The sequence below is a fragment of the Varroa destructor genome, unplaced genomic scaffold (genome assembly GCF_002443255.2).
Source record: "Varroa destructor unplaced genomic scaffold, Vdes_3.0 BEIS01000003.1, whole genome shotgun sequence".
NCBI classification, from domain to species: Eukaryota; Metazoa; Arthropoda; class Arachnida; order Mesostigmata; family Varroidae; genus Varroa; species Varroa destructor.
Window position 1 is genome coordinate 18,791,910 of NW_019211456.1, and position 24,225 is coordinate 18,816,134.

At 40.3% G+C, this 24,225-nt stretch overlaps 1 long non-coding RNA gene and 1 other non-coding gene across 3 annotated transcripts; one reads left to right on the plus strand and one right to left on the minus strand.

The window, feature by feature from the left end:
* The first annotated feature begins 2,212 nt into the window (after positions 1-2,212).
* Positions 2,213-2,283, plus strand: TRNAG-CCC (transfer RNA glycine (anticodon CCC)). The gene has a single exon. It is a non-coding gene; the product is annotated as a tRNA-Gly (tRNA).
* Positions 2,284-12,383: 10,100 nt separating this feature from the next.
* Positions 12,384-23,814, minus strand: LOC111247985 (uncharacterized). 2 transcript variants are annotated; one of them, XR_002672351.2, is made up of 4 exons: positions 23,676-23,814; positions 22,863-23,448; positions 17,758-18,018; positions 12,413-12,521 (listed from the first exon to the last, which is right to left on the minus strand). It is a non-coding gene; the product is annotated as an uncharacterized LOC111247985 (long non-coding RNA). The 2 variants fall into 2 exon arrangements; XR_002672352.2 differs by lacking the exon at positions 17,758-18,018 and having other exon boundaries at positions 12,384-12,521.
* Positions 23,815-24,225: the final 411 nt, after the last annotated feature.

Sequence of the window (24,225 nt, forward strand, 5' to 3'; positions counted from 1 at the left end):
GTAAATTTATCTGCTTTCTTTTCAAGCATCATCATGAAGGTGTAGGCTTCATAGAATCTATCGTCGCCTTCACACCGAAAACGTATAGTCTAGAGGATTAGGCTCGTTGCTTTAGGCTTCAGCGTTTACTTGTCCAACTAATGCGTTCAGCAAAGGAGAAAATATTAAAAACTGATCACTAGAAAATGTTACGAGCTAAAATAGCGGGCGATGCTCCATCAAATCACTCGGCGGTTTAGGTTGATTCTGCGTTTTCCATCAGCTAATGGATTCGATTTGGATGTGACGTTAGCGTGAGTCTCTGTTAGCTTTTTTTCCCTATTACCCTGTGGGTCGTTATCGGCGCTTGATTCGGTTGTTGACTTTTCTGCTATGGTAGACAATACGAAAACGGATTAGGTCAAGCTAATATGATATTATGTGTATGTACTATATGCAAAAAGCTCACAAAAACAATTTAATTTTCATCTATATACAACTGAAACGACCCCTTTATTGAAAAAAAAACTTGCAGGCTTTTATAAAATTGTCACTTAATGGTGAATTTCAATGGAAGCACCATATTATATATGCATCGAAATAAATTTTCTCATGGTATGACCTTGTGCACAAACTACAACGCGCAACTAATACGTTGCTAACGCGATTGTAATTTAATTTAGGTTTCACGTAGGTACTGGCTCCGCTGAAATGAAGAGTTCATGTGCCCAGTCGTCATGCGTTTAGCAATGCTTATATCGGTACCGAAGACGGCAAACTCACGAACCCTTTCAACATGTACAGATCTCGTTTTTCATTTCTTGTGACTAAACTTTAGCAGGGCTTAGATATTTCGACAAGACATTTGTAAATCTGCTTAAAGAGAAAAAGGTATTTCTAATAGATGCGTTCGGTAACGTAAGACCGTGCAATCAATTGAAGGCATGTTAATACAAAAAAAAAAAGGCTGTATAAATTAGGGTTTCGGTCAGGTACGTTCAGGGTGTTCTACCAAATGTAGCAATGAATCCGTATCGACCAGGATATCTACCAGCAAATTACGCCACTTTACCTTTGATCCTACCCAGATACAGCCTTTCTCCAATCAGTCTGTTCTCTCATCAGTCCATTATTCCCTGCTCTAGTCAAAGACCTGGCTCTGATTCGGCCCAGCAGTCCGTGTAATATTTAAAATAGATAACGATATGACACGTATACTATTATACGTAATTTGCTCTCAGATAATACAGATTCTACTGTATTATGCTTCATTGACAACCCATAATTCCTACACCGGCATATTCCATAAAACATTTTTATATTAGCCAACGTCTTTTTGAAAAATATTAAAATTTTCGTTTCGGATATTCCGATCTTTATCTGACGGTATCCGGGACCGACAGCCAGGTTCTAGTGGAACTTTCCGCTTTCCCGACGTCAAACATTTGCGTTAATCGACTGCCCTAAACAAGTTGACGATTGATAAAATTTTCAATTGCAGCATTACTAGCGCAGAGAGATGATGGCGGGTCAGAATTACGTTCCCAGCACTATCTGGACCACGCTTGAGAATGGAATTTAACGACAAGTATCCAGACTAAGAAAATGCTACGAAACGTTTACTGGAATCATCTAATAGCTCTTTTTGACTTCTGTTAGATTGACTCACTTGTTTTTACGTTATTTGTGTTGTAGGTGTTTTTAAGACTGGTACAATATTTCAGATTTAATTGACAACAAGAACAAACAGTGAATTTTCAAGCGAAATCAGTTAAGAATAAAAAAACACTGCAATAAATTAACTGCTTCTAATAATCGAAATAAGTGTACTAGGAACTAATACGATATTCTGAAGAATGCCCTATTGATGGCCTAAGTAAAAAGAATATGTGGGAATCGTTTGTATAGCATAAGACAAGGCCTTTTCATGTTTCCATTTATCGGCCATTAACATAAAAAAACGTGCACTACATAAACTAACTTTTATTGCGAGTACACATGAAAAAAATACTAATCGATTATCTATGAATACCTTTACAGCGCCAGCATACCAGTATACAATATTCACAATGATTCTAATAAAAGGATAATGAGTCTAATAGCAGACACAGTGTACTGAACCTGTCAGTTCTCAGGGTACATGATTCCTCTTTTCTACTGGTAGGTATCACCATGTTTGTTGACGCTGTCAACCTCTTTCGCCACGTTACTGCGAAGGCCAACACGTGCACGCGCGCCGCTGGTGTAGTGGTATCATGCAAGATTCCCATTCTTGCGACTCGGGTTCGATTCCCGGGCGGCGCAGTGCTTTTTTATTGACCTCTTCATAGCAAAAATTTTCTCATAATTGGCATTCGACTCTCGACAGTATTTAAGAGATATTACACCGCCAAAGGTCTCTTACCCTCAAGGAACGCATTTTTAAATATAATACTTCAATGGATCGTTCGTAAAGCCTGACCACTATCTGTATGATCTTAATACCATTAGATAAAAATCTAACTTTTTTTATACTCTAATTATACGCTACACAGTCGAACAGTTGAACGTAGGTCGTTGAAACGGGATCGGTATACAGACAGCACAAATAGGAATCCGTTTGAATGGTTGTTGGGATTAATTAGTAATATATACCTATTGATCTTTTGGATTACTGACTCTGACAATTGTGAGTCATGCTTAAGGCAAAATCCACTAGCGCTCTTGGACACGTCATTGAAATACCCTTTATTTAGGTCGCTTTGTGAAGATCTGGTATACACCTAATTCAACAGCTATTTATTCCTCAACTATTTTTTCATACAATGGTTTCTGTAAATGTGTTAAAAATTGGTGACATAATACCAGCACCGCCCCACAATCACCTTGCAATTTACCTGAATAAACCCGCAGATTCAAAAAAATCATTTGTGACAAATAATAATGCATTTCTATTTTATAATACGTAGTGCCTACAAATCATAACTAAATCTCCGCTATTACATGGATACGTATTGCTATGATTATGCTATTTTTGCACCTAACAATGTTTAGAGGAACCTAGCTTTAGGGTGTTTCATTTATAATCGTGTACTCATTTTGTCTATGACCTTACTTTCCTTTGTTAGGCACATTATTAAAATAGAAGTCGCACGAGTCTATTTAAGTCAAACTGTAGCACAATAAGAAACTGAGGCCAAGCCGCACTTTTACTCTTTTCATTTTAACACTACATAGATTTCCAGTGCTGTTTTGTACTAATGATCAATTTCATAGGTATATCGTCGACGCGGTGCCATGGCCTGCTACCCTTTCAGCTGACAAAAGCCACGTATTTCGAGTTCAAGCCTCGAAAGCGTGATTCGTTTCCTACATGCTAAATTGTATCTGTACTTTATTAGGACAAAACTCATATCGTTTAACTATGTCCTTGTTTCCTGAGTTCCGCCATCTATACCAAATGTACTATAAGAACAATCAGTGTAAAATCAAGCTTGTTGAGGGCAGCTTATATGTTTATAAAAAGCAGGAGTTAACTGTCAGAGAGACAACTCCAGGTTCGAGCCAACGGTTTGTTCCAGGCGTTATTTCTGTCGGTTTCGAGCGAGTGTTCCTAAAAAGAGAAAAAAAAAAAAACAGAAAATAACACAACAGTCCTACGTTTATAAGGTATCTTTAGGCTTGAGGCGACGTTGGGAGTTTCTATTTTGCACAACTAGACGAACCCAGTAGCCTGTTGTCCCAAGGGTCTTTCTCCACAAAGAAGAAGGAAATATCTCATCCTTTATACGAGCCTTAGTGCTCTTCTCCTCCCCAGACCCCCCTCCCCGCCGTCGACACAACCGTTGTACCGACCATACAAGTCGCCAGATAGCAAGGATCCAAGAATACGGTCCACCGGTATCCGGTAGCTGGTAGTTGCTGGCCGCAAACAACCTACGCTGACGCGCTAACGACTCCATCAGCGAAGAGAGGAAAGTAAACGATAGGATCTACGCTTGTCTTATCGTCACTATCGTCTTTATACCAAGCGGTTTGCTTGGTACTCGCGAAGACTAACGAAAAGAAGGGGTCTCCGCTTTGTTTGGCTTCTACTCACTTTCTGAGCAGGGCGTGGAATCCGCCATCTGTCTTGGATTCTCTCTTGATCCTTGTGGCGCCTTTCCAATCCGCTCTTTCCCCTTCCCGTTCTACCATCTCCCGCATTGCAACGGATTCTCGCAATGTTCGACAGTGAGAAACTGGTCAGTGAGCCTTCCGTTGTTGTTCTTCTAAATGGGCACACACTACATACGTCGGCAGAGACGGTAACGAGGGCGTTATTTTGTGCCCAACGAGACTTGGGGTAGTCGTTGACGCCAGGCATGTGCGCCGATGCAGTGGAAGCATCTGAGCCAATGGGCGCAATTCAAGTCTTACGGTCTCTACAGAAGTTCTTTTCGGCTGAGCCTAAGGTTTTTGTGGGTAACGACAAAAAGGATCCATCTGAAGAGGGAGTTTAGTGGTTGTATGGTTTGTCTGTGCGTGTACATATTTTACCTTTGAGAGAATCCAATACTGAAAATATATTTAGAAATGTTGAAGTATTTATGCATCGTGAAATGTCCTATTTCATGCTTGCTCCCATGAGTTTTAGGCTGATATTTCACCTCCATAGCTTGACATGTGATTCATACACCGTTTTCGTTAACACGATACCCGCTGAAGCAATTTTCAAACGGTTTAGCTTCAATCAGGCTGGCTCTATAAAATCTGTGCATCAAAAGGTTCAGTATCTGCACCGATGGTTTTCCATAGTTAGACTTAATACTTCCAGGAATCTTGCGTGCTGCACTAGGGGCACACTTCGTAGAAACGCAAGAAAGCTACATGAAGGGAATAAGGAACCTCAGGATTTTTCGTTTACGAGTGCCAAGCATCATGGCTAAAGGTACGACATAAGTATTCGTTAGGGCTGGAACTCCCATGTATTTTTCGGTTCCCTTGTTTCAGGTCAGGCACAGCTGCTGCTGGAGGGTGGCATAATGCCAAGTGCTTCTTTATGGAACGCCTGTCTCCCACAATTGTGCAATGACATTCTAACTCATCAACCACAGACTGAATATGACAAGCGTCCAGCTGGATAGCGCCCGCCACCCCAGGGAAATGTGAATCCAAGTGCCTCAAGGGCCAAGTTAATCAGCAAAGCGCCAACTATAACTGGCAGGCATGCATATGTCGCGCAAAACGTGCAGGTTTGTTTTGATCTCTGCTATTAGCAAAGTCAAGCAAAATGACCGGTCGTTTAGCTACTATATGCGTGCGGCCCACAAGTGCAAGATACAAGCTCGTTTGATGGAAGGCAACGTTTCGACAACTCCCCGTACTTCAAGACGTCATGAAGCCTGCTGACGTTTCAGAAAGTTTCTCCTGTTTCTCTGCTGTTCCTCACTTCAACTCTATATACCGTTGTTCTATTGCTGCATATTTAATTCACTTATAGAAAGACGACAATGCCATAATGACCATTCAATACTCTTTGTTTCTCATATGGCTTATTCGTATGGAGTTTAAATAAGTCAATTGAGTAAAACAAGAGTTAGATGGCTAGTGTTATTATCCGGATTACCCTCGTTTTCCAGCTGAGGAAAACCCGTGCTCAAAGTTACTTAGTCTAGCCACTTTTTACTATTTTCAAAGATATTTCTTTTGATTATGATTGGATTTACGGCTGTTGGTATTCTCCTTTGAAGGATGTCGAAACCATTTCCACTCTTAAAGTGACTTTGCAAGTTTCTGCAGAGATGTGGCAGCTTATCCATAACAAGGCGTAATTTTATAGGACCTTGCATCTTACCCAGGTTGAGTGATCTGGTCCTAAAGCTAAACATACGCAGAGGGCCCGTGGTTACTATTTCGGAATTGATATAAAATATGAGATACTCGTAGTGCTGCACTTCACATCTTACAAATGAATGTAACAACTTAGATACACAGAACAATCTAAAAATTTACACACAGATCCACGACAAAATGGATCGGACTCAGCTTGATTCCTGAACACCATTAGCTATATAAAATACAGAGTCACAAGGCTACCGTGACTAAAATCACTGCGCATCTAAAAACACTGTGCAGAAAAATCTATAGACAATTTTCTCAGTCATTGTGTCTGTTTATCAATATCAATCAATCAATGTAACAATTGTAACATATGCTTTTGCCCTAGGAAGTCAAATTATTTCCAAAACTTCACTCCAAAATAAATTACATTAAACGTTACAAAACTGCTTATTGGTAAATGTTTCAGCCACTAGATTATCAAAATGGCTTTTTTTCTACCTTCTAGTCGGAATCCTATTGAGAAAGCTAGATCTAAGCCTTAGTTAGCTCAGCGATCAACGCTCCCAGAATTTCCGTACAGGAATGATCGGAGTTGACGCAGTTTCATTCAAAAATACTACTAACCTGTGTCAGATCGACCGCTGAAATATTGTCATAGTGAAGGCTACTGAGAAGAAATGGTGATCCGGCTTTGTGCTATAAAGTCGTGGGTTCGGACATGTGACGAATGGCTAGTCAGGGGGGTGAAATCAAGCAGATCTATTGTCCATACGATTCTATCGTTGGAACCTTCCAATATAGATCGGCACATTCTGGTACCGAGCAGTTCATGTGATAATGCTCCCCAAACCGACATAAGGCTTTGTTTAGCCTTCACGATACTTCATGACACACGCCCAATAGTGTAGAACCCACACAAGTAGAAGTATGTCTACTTCAGTAGGCGTAGACAAGTGTATAAGAACCCGTGTCTACCCGAAGAACCTTTTTCTATTCCAGTCACGATCAACGTGTCCAGGTAGGGATTCGACATCCTATCCACTTTCCTTGTCTGCACACGGGTCGAAACATCCTCGCCAAGTACTAACTTCAATCAGATCACAATCTAAATGTAGCCAGCGGAGCTGTACAACCGTATAAGAAAAAAACCCACGTATAATGCATTATCCGAAAAAAAGGTATAGTGATTTTAGAACAAGAAATAAAAAAGAATGAAGCGCGTGTTATTGTCGCAAGTCAATCATGACGCGAATAGCGTGTGTAATCCAATACGTTTGATGGAGCCGTGATTGAGACCATCGAAGCCCACGAGGCCACGCCGGAATTAACGGTCCCAAAATACAACGACGCAAGATCCTTGAGGATATTAGCGTTTACATGATTATATTGTAAATATATTGACGTTTAAAGTTTTCATGGCAATTCAGTTTGAAATAATCGATAGAAACTAGCTGATCTTTTTCCCTATGACCGTAGTGTAATTATGATGCTTTTCTACTTTGGCTTCTTTTTATCCCCTGCCTATTTCAACTATACGACCTAAACAGTTACCTCGCACGCCCTACCTCGTTCCTGAGGCTACCTCTGTGAGGCTTTATTCACTATACCCTATCCACAACATAGGCGTTGAATGCGAGCGGGCTGGCGGAAACGCGCATTTATGCATTTATGAGTCGTTCCCTACGGCTATGATGTTCCTGACTTTCTGATGTATAGACCTATAGCATTCTTTTAATAAAGTAAGGCCTTGCGTGTTCCTGCGAATACAAAAGCCCGCAAAACAGCCTGTGTAGGAGGGGTTTGCTAATCGCAGCTGTTAGGTATGTCCTTGCATAGTAAAATTTTATGGGCTGGCAGCAGATGGGTCGAGTTGAACAGGGCTCAGAAGCATCAACTGTGACAGTGAAATAACTACCGTAGAGTTTTTTGCTGGTCCTGCTTGAACTAAATTAGTCTATTATTGAACTATTATTATGAAACTGCAAAGCATGGTTACGTTTTGTAATTACACAGATGGTAAGCCCAGGTTACAAATTCACAAAATGCCAAACAGGATGTAAATATAGGGCTATTGTGGCCATCGTTATCCTACGTAGTTCCGTAACATCTATGGTGAAATAACTTGCGGGCTTTTCGATAATTGATTCCTAATTTTTCCGTTTTGGTGGTATCGTAGCGTTATATAGGTTTTTCATAAACTTTAAAAACAGGCCTATATTCGCTGGACACATCTCCGACGGTGCGCATCTAATGCCAGAACGCTAGAGAATCCACAACCTTATACATAATCGCATACGAAACGCTTGCAATAAATTGATTATGCTATACTAAATAACGGTTGAACTGTATAAGTGTTATGTCGAACGTATATTCAACTTTGCTTTATCAGCGCAAAGTAAAGCAATTGTGTCCCGAATAGTCCGCTTGATATAAACTAAGACAAATCATAATAACGGCAGTGGGCCGATCGGTTAACTGCTTCCCGTGTTCGTGTATTTAGTACGCGTAATTACATATGCACAACGCCATGTGGCGGACCTGGGGAAGATAAGACGTGCTGAGCTCAATTTGCGTTGAATTGAATGAGGAACTCTGTTTCCTCGGACCTCCGTCGAAACTCAAGCGTTACTTTCTTCCGCTTGAGCAAACACAGACGGTCAGACATGCCTAGACACGCTTACTTCGAGACCTAGGAATGACACACAACAACATCCAGGACAGAAACGAGCAACGAACAAGCAAGCGAAAACACCAATTCAAAGTAACGCTTTTTTCTTACGATGTGCGTTTGTCACTGCACAAACCGCAATACTCTAACCGTGACAAGGAGTAGCAGTCGACAATGCGTTGGATTTTACCAGCTAGCAAGTTTTCCGTAAGTTTCCTAGTAAGCATTGTAGGGGTGACAGACAAAGAAGAAATTGTGGGAACAGCCAGTGTGTTGTTGTTACCCCAAGGAAACGAGATAAGTTCGTTTGTTTTCTGTATGGCATAGCTAATTAATCGACCTCTACTATTACAGATGGGAGCACGCTGGTCCCGCCGATGGTTCAGTTCAAAACAACAGGGATCTACACATGACTTCTATGGCAATTAACTCAAGGTATCACAAAAATGGAAGAGGTATGTATACACGTTCTGAGAAATCAGCATGCAAAAGCTAGGTCTGTACATGAAACCTGGAAACGTAACTAATCTTTGTGTTCTCTGCAAAAAACACTTAAAACTATTTTGTTTGATAAATGCTCATTGAATCATGCCACTATCTGTTATCGCACTAGGCTTCAGCACATTTTATCTCACATTGTAGTTACAGAATGTTGTCTCTGATTTAAGTAGCCTTGAATCTGCCAGCCTCGTTAGCCCACTGGGTTGTTCGTACCCTGAACGTGTCTTCTGTTGTTACCGAATTCCGCCCCACGGCATACAACACGTGCAGATAAATATGACCACCGTGATAATAACAACAACATGAAAAAACAGATTGAATATAGACGCGGCGTTGTTTCTATAGCCCTTTCCATTCCAGTATAGATAAGCGTCTCGACTTATGAGGCTGTAGCCAAGGGAGCATGATCCGACTGTAATATACGGGTCATCTGGATAGTCATAGCCTTCACAATTCACTTCCATCTGGCCGAAAACTACGCCGTCGGGAAGCGCTGCTTTGCATTCCCAATTGTTTCCATTCCCGTCCCATCCGCGATTGTAACATTGGACGCTCTTTGGAGTCCGCCAACAGCCCGAGAAGCATCTGAGCTGAGGCACCGGTGGTGTTCGTCGTGACGTTGTATAGACTCCTTCGTATAAAGTGATCACCTGCAAATCTCGCTCTAGAATTCGTTTCAGCTGCCACTGTGCTCTATTCGATGTCAACCCGGCCAGTAAAATTACCAGTACGCTTGCCCCTGGCTTCCATCCCATTGCTATCACTAGTTGGACAGGAAATTTACGTTGGAAGATACGCCGAAGGGTGTCGAAAAATACAATTGAACACTCATACGCACTCTAGTTAAAATTATCCATATCAAATACGTTCATCCATCGAAGGATTTAACTTCGTCAAAGTAATCTAGACGCGCCTCAATGGTTACGTTTTTTCGTTTGAGCAGTATAGGCAGGATAGGTTTTGATGCGTAGAGTCACTATAAATTTGTCTGGAAAACATCCGTTTCGGTGGAAAACTACAATGATGGGTGAGCGGAGCCGTCGTAGACTTTGCATTTTGTGCCGCACCTAGAACCTCTATGACTCTAGCATAATCAAATCACAAAATAGCCCTCGTGCATCATTTACAAACTGCTTTGTTGTTTATAATCATAAGGCTTCAATATTCCGTACTAGCAGCTTCGTATCTCGTTGAGTCGTGTAGAAAATTGTTTATATTATTTTTATGTGTAGCAAGTTTCTGCGTTGCATCGGTGTATCGCGCCCACATCGCTCATAACTCCTCTCAATATTATCAACTTGTTTTAACTAAAGGTATGCATCAGCTGGATTGGTCCCGCCACATATCCTGTTAAACAAGGACAGTATGTTCAAATGATAAATTTTACAATTTACTTAAAAAAAAATCAAATTGTTGTTGATACATGGTCGCTACGGCTAAAGCATATAATCTATTGGTAATAATTTAAATGAAACCCTTAAAGGTTTCGTAGGCATCTTTGGTCCAGGAGAAGTCCTTGCAGGCGTTCGTGTAGCGTATGTGTCTAGAAAGCGAATTAGATGCCTGCTAACTTCGATGCAATAAGTAATATAGTGTGTACAGCAGAAAAACAATCGTAACGACCTCATAGAAAGCAGACATAAACTCAGATCAACTAACAACGAGATTATTAAATACTATAGCTTATGCAGAACAGTGTTTTATCATGAATTAATTCACTTCAGTTTGATAGTTCTGAATCAAGGAAGAATAAAATCAATCGTATCTCTAAGCGTATGTACAGCCAACACAGGGTCCGTATTACAAGGAGTTCATAGAGATTACCATAGTTGTATTCCAAAAGTCCTATGTATGCATGGAACTATTACAAGCTGTAAATAAACGTATAGAAGAAGCGTCACACACTTCAAATGTGACGTGATATTTAATTAAGTTGAAATATAGGATAATATTAAATGCTTGTCGCCTCTTCTTCGACCGCATCACAGCCTGGAAGATATTATCGGGTCAGGTAAGGTTCTGTTAATGCGCCACCTATGTCCAGAACGACGAAGTTCACAAAACCTTGGCTAAGAACGGCATTAGATTCGGTCGACACACTGCTCTTAACGCCGAAAAGCAAATAAAAAGTCGTCCCCGCGACCCCAGTTAAAGGGGGCACGTGTACTAGCACTACTCGGACCCTGTGAGGCATTTGCAATAACTGAAAAGCCTTCGTTTGGGGTCAGTTTAACGAAATGTTGATAATTTATTGTTCGCTACGTTGCTAGGTGCTCGACATTGCTTGTTCATATTGACAAAATGAGGGTATGCAACTCTGCTAACGCGATGAGCTCTGATCGTACCGCTGACGACATTTGTTAAGTCGATAGACCAATGTGCCTATGCTTGTCGACTGCCATCGCCTCTTCACAGTACTGTATTTTTTATAATAAACACACCAATACGCTAATCATCTGCGAACAACGATAACTTGAAGTTCTCATATGCGGAAAATTTTCTGGCACTTCAAAGTCTATATATGAGATACCTGTACGGAGAACTTAACTATTATAAGGTATTAGATAGGCGCGATCAAGGGAGTGAAGTCTAAACGGCTCTATTGCCTTCAAAATATGTCCGAAATTCAAATTTATATGTACTGAGCCAATGTAGAGCTACTCCAAATTTAGCTCAGTTATTCTGAATGGCGGAAACATTTGCAACGTACAATGTAAGCGCTCTACCCCGTAATACCACAACAAAACGGATAACAACTGAAGACGCTTGTTGAGAAAAATCCGCTTGTTAGCATATATTAAAACATCGCCATCTGTAAGATATATTGTTTTCTTGGAATAATCTTGGTTCTTGTACTATTAGGAGAACTGCGTTCATAGCATCAAAACGATGTTGGCATTAGGCAACCTATAAATTCTCATCAAATGTGCTGCCTCTACAACCGCTATGGTAGAAAACTAGGTTGAATTAAATGACACGTGTTGTCAGTGATACAGATTACCTTTTATATTAATGGTTTTATACAATTTTTTCAGGGGCACCTCTTGTTTTTTTTGCTCTCATGATTAGGTGACTGCATTAACTATAAGCAGCCCGTCCTCAAGGATTTTCGACTTCGGCACGCGTCCTCGATTAGCAAATCGAGTTACTAGAATCCCGGGGAGCGAAAACATATTGGCCGAACGCTGCGTATTTAGTGTAGATCTAGTAAGATTCTACAAACCAAAATAACTATACCAAGTTTATTTTGTTGACTTTATTACCTTTGAGGAGAGTCGTAGTATCTACCTGCGTGTGTGTACGCGAGGGCTTCGTACAAAAATGCATACGTAGCGCTTATTTCTCAGATGGGATACTTTGAAGCTCTTTGCATCCGTTTTCTAAGTCAGTTCATATTATTCAAGGCAAAGCCTTTTCCGGTATTTTGGTCGAGCCATCTAGTCCACGCCACACCCGTGCCTGCACCAAGTGGCTACTCCGTGTGTTGCCTATACGTTTCTTCATTTAGGCAGTCTTCAAACGGAAGACACTCACGTTTCATTACATGCAGGCAAGGATATTCCTGAAGGAACTGCAGCAGCGAATGGAAAAAGAGACCTTATGAATCCTTCGCATGTCTCATCGTAGATGTGCGTGTGCATAACAGCAAAAAGAAAAGCTTACTTCTACGTGCAATGGCCCCTTCCCACGCAAGAGCATGCCCTCTTGTTCCGACTTTGTCCTACGGGGATCTAGCAGGACGTTCTTTGTGATAACTAACCCCGGTTTGCCCTTACGTCCTGCTCGAGTTATCTAGAGCACGCTTACCCACATCCTACCTAAGTCCAAGTCAACCCTTTGGAGCCTGAGTTGTTGGCCTAGTCTTTTTTGTCTTCTAAAGAATGTCAGCATAGAACTAGAAAAGAAGAGGCGATAGCTGCGTTTGAATAGGGCTTTTGCCATACGAGAGACGATGGACTCCGTGTCGCGAACCTCGTGCAGTTGTTTGTCGGCCAGGTTTGACCTCGTTATCCTCGACCTCGTGTAATATTCATCCGTTTGCTGAAAAACAGCAGATGTTAAGCTCACACTGTCTCTGATTTTTTTGAATATAGGTGAGCAGTACCATCCAGCCACAATCCCTTTAGCTACACTTTTTGGCAGTTTGTCGCTTTCCATGGTGGCGCCACGAATACGAGGTTGCCGCAGCCTCGCATCACTTTTTTAACATCTTTGAGGTAGAAGAGAGTACTGAAATGTATATAGAAGCACAACCCTACTTTAACCAGAGATCAGTTTGTTGGCACCTTGGTCCTCCTAAAAAGAAATTTCCAGGAAGGTTTATTTTCCGGTGCCAAAATCGAGGCCTTCCAGAAGATAGAACATCCGTTCAGCTAGCGTATTTTCAACTGACATCTTGATGATGTGCAGATGGGCGCCTGACAGCGAAACATATTCACCCAACAAAGCACACACACAGTATATGAGGGACAATCACCATGGGATGCTTGACTATTTCATCCTAAAGCGTTCTAGGATGAAATAGTCTGGTCTTCTCTTTGTCGTGGTTTCCGTTGAGGCTTTTTCTTGAACAGAGGTTGATTCGGCAGAAAAAGAAGTCTTTTTACAGGTGAGAATAATGCTTCGGTCACCTTGAAATTCTCGAGCCTCGTGTTAATGGCAAAAGCACCATCAGGCCAACACGATATACACAGTTAACAGTGGGGCTCTAATGGACCTTTGTATGCCAGCGAACGGACATATAGACACAAGCAGTCATAACAAAAAAAACACCTGCACCTTTGAGACTGTCTTAACACTTTTTTACTCAGTAGAATGAGACTAAGTCTAAACCTCCATACAATACCCATGGCTTGAAATCCTTGACGGAACTCTTGTCCGACATTCTAAAATATTTGACTTGACTTGAAAGTTGCTAGTTTGGTATTATAAAAAGTAAACAAATAATAAGGAAAACATTAAGGAATCTTTCTTTGGCATTAACAAAATATGCGACTCGACTGCTTCACTTATTAGCCACGCTTCATTTAGGTAGAACTTACCAAATTGAAGTCAAAAGCACACTTGTTTATGCACAGTTTGTGAAATTTATATTAAATTAATGTACATAATTATCTATGTAGTCTAAAATTACATATAAAAAAAAGGGCGGATTTTTCGCGAAAATTCGGATGTGTATCAGTAGTGAATATTAAAAAACTTATTTGAATCTTTGGGCTATAAGTTAGTCTAGTGTTATATGAAAGGAACTGTACACTTCTAACTTGCCCAAGAAAACTATCGAAAATATCAACAACTTATTCTCGTTTTTGACCTGATTCCGTTTTTGAAAGACGATTAGATCTATGACATACAGCGCGTGTGAGCCTCGTACGTCGGCGTAAAGTACGTAGATTCATCATAGAAAAAGATATGGGAGCTCTGTCTAAATCTTCACCTTGCACTTATACTATCGAGCATTTTGTAAGCATTAGTAGATATAAACACTATGATATAGCAGTTTGTTTACACAGAGACGTCGCCTCTTATCTAGGTATTTTATTCTCAGTCGTTTATACTTTTAGCGTGTTGCGTAATTTTTTTTATCAGCGCAGAAAGCCCATAGCTACGGTCATCGATGCTAGAAAACGGACTACAATATTGGATATTATCAGGTTTACTTAATTCCGCAGGCACCGCAACAGAGGACACCGTAAAGCCATGACGGTATTCGATTTGCTAAAATAAAAGGTATTATTTCGCCCTACAGCGAAATTAAGTTATGGGTATACTTCCAGTTACAGCTTGAATGTGCAGACTTTTTCACAGCCTTATAAATATTTCCATTGGTAAAACTGTTGCTGAACATTATGTCTCTCACTCTATCGTTCAAAGGTTTTTCCAAGGGAATTATTTAAGAGAACGATCTGGAGCCCTACATAAGCAAGCAATTATGTCCTATACCGCCATTTTCAACGTGAAAAAAAAATGGACCACGTGCGGGAGTGCAATACTCGCCTGGGAAAACGTCGAGTGACTTAGTCGGCCCGACTAAATATGTATATGCGCATATAAGCTTTGCTAACGCGCTTCCATTGATGGTCATCGCTCAAATGCCTAGTCATCGGCGTCAGGGACCTTAGAGATGCATCATGATGCCGATTTTTCGATTGACTGAACGATTATAGTTAGAAGAAACTGTTGAGAGCGGTCACAATAGGATGGTTTAATCTGTTTACGTATATCCTATAACACCGATTTTTGAAAGGAGAATTAATTGACGAGTATTTGCCAAACGATATTGGAGTATGTGTTGCGGAGAAAAAGTGCTAGAATGAAACAAAGAGCTTTAAACATGTCTGGCTGAAGGCTTGCACCCTACACTTGTGTGTAGTCATTTAAATAAATTTATATCACCTCTAATTGTTGACTCTGCTTGGCTGACGAGGAATAATTCAGGAATCGAAATAGTACGTACAAGTCGGGAAATGAAGCATAATCAAGTACGCTGCAGAGGTCCTCATAATTGTTCTTTCAAACCCGTAAGGATCCTGTACTTGTAGGTTAGCCATTATCTTAGTTATTGTTATTACGTTACATAGGGCGATGAGGGTTCTTTAACATAGTTACAATGTTTTTTTGCTGCTAGCTCGTACTCGTTGTCTCCGTATCCGTACGTTTTCAATCATGATACAGCTAAGCTAAACTATCCTATTTGCCGCGGAACGGATTGTTAACCTCTAGATTACCTCGAACTAGCCGTAGGTGTTAAACGTACCATCATATCGTTCTGAGTTTTTCTTTGACCTAACACAAATTTTTGTTCAACTAAGCAGAACTCATTTAGTGTGATCATGTAAAAATCCTTCTCGAAATTGTAATTGGTCATCGAATTAAGCCAAAAAGTCCATGTACGCGGGTCAACATCATGATACTAGGGAAGATATATAGAGCGCCGTCGAGCCGCCGTGGCGCGTTAGCCACTTGCATGGTTAACGTTCTACATAGCCGATGGAACGGATCTCCAGCTGGAAAACTATTGTTGCCTTTATGACGCATACGTTTTTCTTTTTGAAGAATCATCTCGGAAGCGGGGGCCGTAGAAGGTTAACTGGACCTTCCGGTTTGTGCTTCCAATGCAAGGACAGAAGGGTTAGATGCCGCGCATGAGTTTATCGGTTCTTACTACATCCGGCACAGGGAGAACTTATGTGTGCGTGTCAGAAGCTTGTTTATGTATAAGCATTGCGGCAGGGTTTGGCGTTTAACTGTCCACCGGGCTGCAACTTGGACAATGAGGGGTGTCGTGATGGGTATATGGCCACGAATGACTAGAAATAATAATATAATTCGGTCATAATTCAGATATTACAATGCAGTTATAATTACAGATCGTGAGGGCTTCTTATCAAGATCAATGCATCGCAGCATTAAACTTTCTCAAAATATTTACCCATGGGCATTGAGGCTTAAATTCTACCACTAGGACTTATTAAAAGAAAATCAAGTTAATAAGAAGAAAGACGTTTCGTTTTATCGGAAGCAATGTTTAGATTTGCAGAGCGCATTAACGGGATACATGTTACTCTTTAACCACTTTCTAATGAATCTGAAAATCGTGTTAAGGCAGAAAATCGAAAAGCGCATTATTTTATTACTCTAAACTTTGGCTTGCTCTAGCTAAACATCCCTACTGGCACGTAGTTAGCTTATGACCCATGTATGATTTGACAATTAAACAGCGAGTAGCAGTTGTTCGAAGAATTCGGATTGCAAAACCACGACTTCGGTAATGAGTAAGAAGAATGAACATGGTCGGGTTAGGTCATCATGGGACCATAGAACATCGGCTGAAGCGTCCTATACGGAACGCTCTACAACCGAAACCAGTTATCCCATTAACTAGAAGAATAGTTTTATAAGTGCTGACATGTATTCCTGAAAAAGCAAACCCTTTTGGATTAGTTTCCACGTGTATGTTTTAGAAGTTTCTAATATACAGTGAGCGGGTTTAAGTTGAGTGTTGATAAATGCTAAAACATTGGCGCTTAAAGTAGCACAAAAACAAAGAGTTGCAAAGTTGCTGTTAGAGCTTTTAAAGTTGAGCGGAAAATGAAGAAAAACAAATGAAGTCACACCCATTTGCACGAAAACATCTCGTCTGCGCAGGGCGTAACAATTCAGTTCTGTGACTTTTCCAACAGAGATCCCGATAAACACATGATGTTTCAGATCCCTGGCTGGTAGCAGCTAGATGGACAGATGACTGCTTTACCGGAAACAAGATTTACATAGCCGAGCTATAAACGCTTGAATTCTAAATGCGACTGTAAATCAACAGTTTTTATATTTAACAGCTCGAATCTTTGCGAGTTTTATAAACAGATGTGCTGGATTGGCTACGATAACAACTGATACGTTCCTGTCATAGTACGCAGGCAGATGCTTTCTGTTAACGCCATGGCTGAGAGACTTCCTCACCACTCCGTGCTTAGAGTGGATGCTAAAATGAATTTGCTGGATTTTTTATCACGCAGATCAGCTAGCGGCGCTTGTTTTTATTCATCTACTAACAGACAATCTTCACTCCGTGTGTAAAGGTGCGTTTGAAAAGAGAGACGTTGACTTGTTTTGTAGCTCGAAAATGCTTCCGTTACGGTGAACATCGAACCTGTAGCCCGCACTCATGGCTAGCTGATGCAATATAGCAAAGACCACGTCATACAGATCCTTTTTCAGAAAAGTAAGGCTGCCAGGAAGAATGTTCATTGGCTATAGGATGTAGAACGTTCGCGAATTGATTTAGTAACGGACGGAAGACCACATACCTTTTGCTGAGATGAAGAACCAGTTCGAAGAAGCCACACGAAACTCCACGAATACTACATTCAGTGACATGACATTACTCAGAGTCAACCAGGATCCTTTTATTTGACCTTAAAAATAACACTGCTCCTATTTGAACGCCTGTTCTTCGTGTCCATTTATGCCATCCATGGTATTCGTCTGGGCAATTACTATACCTCTTCCATAACACCAGCAATGACAGCAGCTACATACGCACGCGATGCATAGGACGATTCAAATCGCTAACGGACAAATCATTCGGAGACATTAGCCTCTATTGGCTATAGACAGACTCCTAAACGTGATAGCAATTGGCGTGTTTTCCTCCTAAAGCTTGAAGCAACACAGCGTATTTACAACGAGACACGTTGCCTCATTTAAGCTAGTTTGAGATTATTGCTTTATTCATTTATTGATATCATTGAACACGAGTATTAGCTCCAATACAGGCACAAATAAAAAGCAAAGTATGTATAATTTCAAACCCATTTTATAGAGCTTTGACATATGTACCTCACATGTGTCCACAGATGAAGACAACGAGACGTAATGCATTTTCGAAAAAATGTATAAGGAAAATTGGTAAGTAAGAGCTTGTAGACTCAAAAAATTCGAGATCTTAAACGCTCTGCGCAGTTTATGTTCCGCTTTTTCCTCTAGCTAAATTCACGCCCTACGAAGAAAGGCAAGAAACTCTCACTTAGCATGATAAATCCGCTCCGTTGTCCTTGCCGAAAGATTACTTTGAGCAATTTCACTAGGAAAAGAGAACCTATTAGAAACCCTCGTAATACACCTATAAAATTGGGCGAATCATTGATCTAAATTACATATTTTGATTTATGATGGCACGCGTCGCTGTTAGGCGTTGCATCGAACAGCTGGCTCTCTATACGGAACAACGTGTCTACGCAATGTGTTGTAAAAAAGTCTATATTCCATGGGAGAAATATAAACTGATATGTACCAGTCCATAAATGCAATGCCTAGATAGCCGTATCGTCACACTTAAGTATAAGTTGCGGTATCTGATTTGGTTATTGGCGTCGGCGGCCTAACCCTCGTGGGTGGTCGAAAGCTTGCAGGAGATAACGAATGCTATATTATTTTCATTTTTAACAAAAAAAAAAACAGTGTTTTTTGACCTATCTTCGGTTTGCACTTTCTCATAGCATTTCGACTTTGGACTGTTTTGAGTACTAAAGGGAAGCCATGAAGCATGCGCGCTAGGTCTTGTAACCGCGAAACCTCCGTAGGCCCCTCCGATCTTGCTGGTAGCAATTTCTCCATCTTCATCTATTAATTGAAGCTGCCTTCTGATTCAACCAGACGTATGCTAAATCAGCTTACGATAACGGTCGTGCAAACGCTCCAGCAATCAGCGGCTTTAAATTAGTTTGTTTGAAAAAATGCTGTCACCGTTACCGCAATATTATCGCATAGTCTCGCATTAACACTGGCTAAGGAGCTTCTCTGAATGGCACAAAGCCACATGCGTCCAGACGTCCCAGTGGGTCACAGAAGCGGAACGCCAGAGTTCACGTACGTAAAAAACGTCGTTGTCCGCGAAAATGATAGGCTCACTCTGGCGACGAACGAACACAATGTCAATGACTGGGCGTCGTACTGTTAGTCAGTAGTAATTTCCGTACCGTTTTTTGACGTTTGTTTAGTCGCTTCTAATTCAACAAAGGTGAAGGTCATCCCGTTTCGAAGAGAAGCAACAGCACTTCTACAGTTATTTAGGGTTCGAGTTCATCGCCCTGAGACAACGCAATACATGATAGCTTTGCTCGATTTACGAACCTGCCTACCCATTTAGGTTGGTCTAGGTCCGCCATAGATGACGCATGCTACAGTTGGTTAATACAGCTGGAGCGCAATAGCTAAATCAGTAATTTAGTAGTGGATCGGAGGAAGGGTGCTAATGTAACAAAAATTCAAAACGAAAAAACCACAAATGAAAATGTAAAGGAATTTAGAAGAGTAAACGAAAATCCGAATTGTCCTAAAAATAGCTATGTCCTAAAGCAATAACTTCAAGACGCCAAGGTAAAATTTGGCGCATCTAAATCGACCAAACAACATGAAGCGCACAAGAAAAAAGGAGGGATCCAACAGGGGCTGGAGAAAACGTATTCCAAGATATTCTATCATTTGTATCAACAAACTAGCAAGACAAGGTGCATACATAGCCGAAGTTAACTAAAAATATATGTCATTGTAAATTGGCTTATAGGTTAAACAGTTCTGATCACTACAGGCTAGAGAGAAGAAAATGAATCTACTAACGTTATGCAGAGGTTCGTGCCCGCTGAAAACAGAAAACAAAATGGCCCAACATCTATCGCAGTGGTGAGAGGAGACGGAAATAAAATTTCCCGGCAATAAAGGATCGAGGCTGTATCATGATCGTGTTAAATCAATGTCTACAATATATTTTTTTCACAGATACATGAAGAATAAAGATAAAGTATTGTGGTTGATATAAACCAATACGTTACATTGAGCATCACATAACGAAACCAGAATCTTACGATAATAAAAAACCCACACACACACAAGCATGATACGATGAACCGTTTGGACCTAGTCACGACATAATAAATTGGTACAGGTGATTCCAGTTTTCTCCTATGGGTAAACAGAGAGCGAACGTACTTCACCTACGACTAAAGCAAGCCTCTCACACCACTGCCACGCGATTCCTTTAGTTAAATCGAATATGTTAAAATAGTATATGCGTTACCTTTGACTCTGCTTGAAGCAGTTATTTATAAACTCGTTCCTAAAATCGAGGCTATATCAAAGTTTCAAAACTAAACGCGTAGTGGTATTTGTGCGTACTTTTTCAAGAAATTCTATGCCATGGCGCTAATGCTTAATTTACCTGTATGCACGTACGTTCATAACCGATTCTACTGACTGTCGATGGACTCACACGAAGATGGATACGTCTCTATAGTAATTACAAACGCAACAATTAATCCATATATATATATATATATATATATATATATATATATATATATATATACAATGTATACCGGACTAACAAGAACGACAACTTCACATCGCTCGTAAATAGATCCGTCTCAAATCTATGGTTGTATACAATATAGCGAATTACGTTGATCAGCATCTCGCGAAAAGGGAAACGTAATCTTTGCCCTGTTTTTGTTTTCGTTAGAGTGTGCCAGACATGGAGTCGGGCAAATATAAATAATGCTAGTTCTTACAAGCCAAACATTATATAGGGATTAAAAAGGTACGCAGCTATAGAAAGATTATGATATAACTATTGATACTAATACTTGTCTGCTCAAGTTCCTATCACTGAAAGCCCTGAGTGGATCTCAATTATAAATCTCAACTGATCGAAAGTTACATTTGGCAAGCTTCTGATACCTCAATGAGATTGAATTGAAATATTTCATTAAATCATCGAATTCTATGTCCCTCTTCGTGCAAGAAGTCAGTCGTCTCTGATTCAGATCTAGTCAATAGTGTTATATCTGCTACCCGCTGTCAGATTTCGTTATTAACTTATTGTTTATCATGTTAGTTTAAAGGGAATGTAACTGTTTATATTACAGAAAACCCACCTATGCATGCTATAGTCGAATCGATGGGAAGTAACTTTTCAAAGACAAGAAATACCCCACAAGATATAAATTGCACCACTTGTATTCGCCTGAATAACGTCCTTTTCCTTGCGTTTTATAGCTGGTTCTCATTGATTGTCTAAATGGACAGCAACACAAGGCCTATTCTTGTAAAATCCTGCAAGTGAGCAATGTTCATTGATCCTAACAAGGTCTCACCTACGTGTCAGTGTTCATCCATCAATCGCAGTTCGTTCGCAGTCTTCTTCGTTAACTCCACAGTCATCTAAACAAACGGCTAAAGCGGCACACCTATGCTTAAATTACACAAATCGACTGAATAAACCCAGCTCCAACTTACTAATAAAGTACAAAGATATCCAGAGCTGTGCCCTGGTGTAAGTAACTTTAATCCGATTGACAAGAGGAACGTTTTCATTGTAACCGTTATTACGAAAAAACATGTTTCAGAAAACTGATAACTGGATTTCTTATCAATTTAGCGACATTAGAGAAACCACGGAAAAGCTTGAAAACAGCTCCGCGTTTGACGCCGAGCATAATTCATTCTGGGCCTTATCCGAAAATCACTACTCAACCCAGAAAGGTGGGGTGAAAAAAATTCAAGGACGTCAGGAATAACACTAAATTGTTATCGATTACATCAGTCATTCAAGCATTAAAAAGTTCGAATAATAACAATGATACTAATATTGAAATACATCTCACCTAAATTTGTCTAGTTGTGTATCCAGTCGGAGAACTAAGTTAAGTTGTAACGGTAGCAATACGCCCCAACTACAGGACGCAATATAATCGTGCTTCTTTTTGCCCTCCGTTTAGTTCTGCACGTGCTTTTTTCCAAAGTCTCAAAGTTTAAAAAAATAAACAACGAAAATATATTGTGTGTTTGTCTTTGGCTTACGGTGCAGACCGGCGCTGGCCTGATAGCCGGATTCTCCGGACGCTAATAAAGGTCGACTGCATTTCGCATATATCAGGTCACGAAAGAGACGAAAACAAAATTAAATCGAGCAGTGCAGGAAGGGCAAATGACTAGACTCGTTGGATTATATAGAACTTAAAAACGTACATAACCTGTTAAAGTACACAGAGCAAAGATTCTATACTGAATGAAAAACTTTTTTATTTTACCGTAGTATACAATGTATTACTATAACAGGCTACGTACAAAAGCTGTCATTCAGTAATTTCATGAAACACTTGCTCGCCCTACTGTTGTACACGCAGGTGCGCTGAGGATAAAAGTTAAAAAAAAAAAAAAAAAAAAAGGTAGCCAGGTACAATTAATCCGAATAGCTTTGAACGTGAAGAAGAGTGTTCATAGTAGATCAATAGTACAATGAGCGAATACTTTTTAAAGCCATTGTTATATTAACAAGTCTCTTACACGTGATGCTAGCATTTATGTAGCTTTATAGATGACTTTCTCAAATGTTAAGAGTTTCTCACGAGCTTACCCCTCATAGGTGCTGCTGTTTTGGATTCAAAACCACATATGAAGACCCTCGTTTAGACTTGACTCATAGCCGCAGAAACTATAAATCAGCAACCAGCTGAGATTAGTGATAGCGGATGCGAAATGCATGAGATCTGGGATGCAAATTCGGAGCACCATGGTCCCTTCTTCTAGACTGGTCTAGGAAGGCTTCTTCTTGATCCACAACGGCATTAATACATACATGTTTGCAGCTATCGTAAAAAGTTCTCCTTATTTGGAAAACAGCACCAGTTGCTGGCTTGCCAATGTATCTATTGGCCTAGTTTCGTTGTTTCTTGAAATTTGCAAATCTACTGTTATTTATATATTATTGTTTTTTTTTTTTTCTATGGAATGGAATAGCGCGACTCGTTTTCTTGGATTAACTCTAGCTCTGTACCTCATGTCGAACGCATTGAAAGGGGTGTCTGTCCAGGGAACTTCCGCCAGTGATCTTTTCCGTTCCACCCTCACCTCATGTTACATCTTTAGGAAAGTGTAACATTTGTCGATCTTCCTTTAGTAGAGCACCGTACCTAGACGATATCAGATACTTCAAACTGTGACTAAACGCGTCAGAATCAAACAAACAACAAAACAGAAACAAACAAAACGATCCGTTTCTCAGTAAACGAAATGTAATGCTAATTACTTATCCACCCCCTGCGCGATCATGCAAGAGATAAATATTTCTGTATTTCATGCTGTCTTAAATTCTTTTTGTACACATAATGGCACGGTTTAATGTTTAAAAAACGTATATCCTCGGTTTTAGCTTCACTTTATGACACACTTTGCATAATTAACTTGCAATATGGGCCGAATCTTCCTTTCCTAAATCACGGCGTCCTTGGGGGTGTTGCCTGCCACAACAATGTCTTAGGAAAACTGCTGATTAATTCGTTTTTTTTTTCCGATAGGCAAGATGATGTCGGTACCATTTCGAATTTCCGGTGACAACTTTGTTGCGAGAAGCGATCTTGCCATTGACGCCATATATATGCTTATGAAATATTAGAAGCTCAACGGTCCATAGCGTCAATGCTGACCTAACTGCTGCTCGCTTCAAAACAGAATCAACGATGAGTTCTGCATTCATTGGCCAATGGAAGTTAACTGACAGTGAAAACTTCGATAATTTCTTAAGGGAACTTGGAGTGAATTTTATGTTGCGCAAGTTTGCGGAGACAGCCACCCCTGTCGTGACGATTAGTAAAGATGGCGACAGATGGACTATAAAGACAGTCACAACGTTGAAGACAACTGTAATTACGTTCAAAATAGGCGAAATATTTATGGAAAAACGCCTTGATGGACAAGAAGTACGGTCGATGGTTTACCTC